Source organism: Sinocyclocheilus anshuiensis, unplaced genomic scaffold (assembly GCF_001515605.1).
Source record: "Sinocyclocheilus anshuiensis isolate Anshui unplaced genomic scaffold, SAMN03320099.WGS_v1.1 scaffold1342, whole genome shotgun sequence".
In the NCBI taxonomy this organism is placed as follows: domain Eukaryota; kingdom Metazoa; phylum Chordata; class Actinopteri; order Cypriniformes; family Cyprinidae; genus Sinocyclocheilus; species Sinocyclocheilus anshuiensis.
Window position 1 is genome coordinate 97,978 of NW_015554151.1, and position 2,966 is coordinate 100,943.

Consider the following 2,966-nt stretch of genomic DNA (forward strand, 5'->3'; position numbering starts at 1 on the left):
CGTGTCTACGTGTGGCGTTTAGCACCGAGTGAATTCTGAATGCGTGAGAGGTGGCAGCCCAATCTATATATTTCTTTATTAATATCTTAATATATTATTATATCCCATAATAACCATTAGCATGCACGAGCATTATCACACAAGCTTCGCTCCTCCCGACCGCAGACACAGGTTTACAAGCCACTTTTTCCTGCGTTTTTCAATCAATTTCTTGACTTTTCCCCACTTATGAACAACACATTTTCGAACACGATAAAAGCTCCTTGTGGTTTCTCGGTTTGGCCAAATTGAGCATCCATAAACAACGCAAAACACAGGCATTTTGAGTTTCTGCTAGTAATTCCTATGGAGAGAAAAATCACTTCCTGCCCTCCAGCTGCATTTCGCGCGTCATCAGTGACGTCATGTGCAAACAACCTATTCAGGGAACCAAGGTTACATACCTAACCGAGATGTTTTGCTCTTGCGGAAGTGATTTACCGCGCGCGCCAGCATCAGTGGTGCGCTCGGTTATGAATGGCATAGAATTGCCGCCATAGAAACGTTCATGGATCGAAGAAGGGTGTTTGTTTTTGCTTTGTAATAAGAGTTCGGCACAAACGCGATTCATTCACTTGGTGAGCGTAACCGTTTTTACAGCTCTGTCTAGGGTTGCCAACCGTTCCATATAATAAGGAATCGTCCCGTATTTAAGGCATCAAAGAGAAGCGTTCCGTATGAAAGCTATAAGGAACGCAGTTTGTCCCGTATTTAAGGCATATGCCGTATGAACATCTAGACCATACGAATAACAAACTCTAAATTGAGAATTAATCATTCTTTTCTGACAAGTGTTTGATTTGTGAACATAGCCGTTCCAGGGAGGCTTTAAGATCAAGCGGAATCCTCTGCCGGCTGGTCGCTCCCGCTTCTCAGCGAGCAGGACTCGACGGAGTTGGGTTTTTTAACGACCGCGTTTCGACTTCAGCAAATCAGTTTGAGCGACTGCAAACAACGTGAATCTAACATCTAGCCACGCAAGAAAACGTGCATTTTGCTGAGGGAAGACGTGATCAATAAGGAAAGTCGTATTTACATTTAAGTAACTTTCAGCGGATTCTTAACCTTGAATATCATTCTTAAAACACAAAATGACCAATGAAGTGTCAAGCACCCAAAGCAGTCCATATTTATTCTATAAGTTCTCTTTAATTGAAAAATATGCATTTTCATACTGTAGTAGGCCTACTGTATGTTACACACACGCATCAGAAGTCAGAAAAAGCTTTATTGCCAAGTATGTTTGCACATACAAGGAATTTGTTTTAGTGTCACAAGCTTCCAGTACACAGACAAAACAACAACAACAACAACACAGATAATAAAAATAAGATGTGAATAAAATACACATATGTATAAATATAAATAAAGCACACACACAAACACATGTACACACAAAGGATAAATATGTACAGGTGTGCTATAGATAAAATACTGTAGAATATGAATAGAATAAAAAAAGTTGTAGGGATGTACTAGGATGTAAAGTGATAAATAGTATAAGGTTATTGCACATATTTGTATTGCACAATGGGAGAATATTTAGCTGTTCATGAGGTAGATTGTCTATAGCCTATATATATATGAATATATACACTGCCGTTCAAAAGTTTGGGATCAGTAAGATTTTTAATGTTTTTTAAAGAGGTTTCTTATGCTCATCAAGCCTGCATTTATTTGATCAAAAATACAGGAAAAAATAATTTTGTGAAATAGCCTATTATTGCAATTTAACAAACCCATTTTCTATTTTGAAAACATAATTTATTACTGTGAAGCAACGCTGAATATTCAGCAACATTATTCCAGATTTTAGTGTCACATGATCCTTCAGAAATCATTCTAATATATGCTGATTTATAATCAATGTTGGAAACAGTTGTTTTGCTTAATATTTTTTGGGACCTGTGATATTTTTTCAGGATTCTTTGATAAATAAAAGGTTAAAAAGAACAGTATTTATTCAAAATAAAAACTGTGTTAAATTTACACAGCTATTAAAAAAAAAAAGTTTGGGGTCAGTAAATAACCGTATTCGATTACCGCGATTTGAACAACTGAGGATAAATAAATACTGTCCAGCACAGGGCTCCGACCAGATGGGCGCATTTTGCTTTAATTTTTCTGCCGGTGCGACTAAATTATTTGTGCGGTCGCACTGGCGCGAACACCGCATTGTTTAACTCATAAGCGCTGCCATTTCTGTTGCATATGTGAAACATCAAACGAAACTGAAAGCATAACGAAACCGCGCTACTTGTTTGAACTGCGCAACGCTTATAGAGTGTAGAGCCTGGTTTATACTCGCCGCGTCAGCAGGAGCGCGAAGCAAAAATGACGCGAATATTGGTTTTCATGCTAAAGTAAAGTAAAAGACCGCTTCTTAAACCAAAGGTGAACATGTTGGTATTCTCGTGGGGAAAAAACATGCAAGCACTGTCACCGACAGCAAGTTTAGTTTTACTTTTCTTTTTGTTTTCATTTTGAAAACTTGTTATCTTTGCTGGTTACCTCACGTTATGCTATGGAAGCTCTCTTTTTTTATTTATTTGATTCCTCAGTGTTTGCTAAACGTTTGCTAAACGTCGGTATATAATACAGCATGTGGTGTAGCCCAGTGTTTCCCAACCTTTTTTTAGTCGCGGCACCCTTTGGAAATTTTAACAAACTTGTGGCACCCTACAAAATTAATTTTGTCACAATATTTGAAATTCTAACATCGATATGATAATTTGAAAAGTATAGATATTCTGTACAACAGGGAAGAACTGCAGAATATCATGTCATACAGATATTTTTAATATTATTTAAAAATTTTGTCCATCAGTGGTGGCAATCAGTAGGCTAATTTCTAATGAAAAGACCAATTTATATGACAGATTTTAATGTAGGCTTTTATTCATATGTAAACATTGTGAGATAGCTAG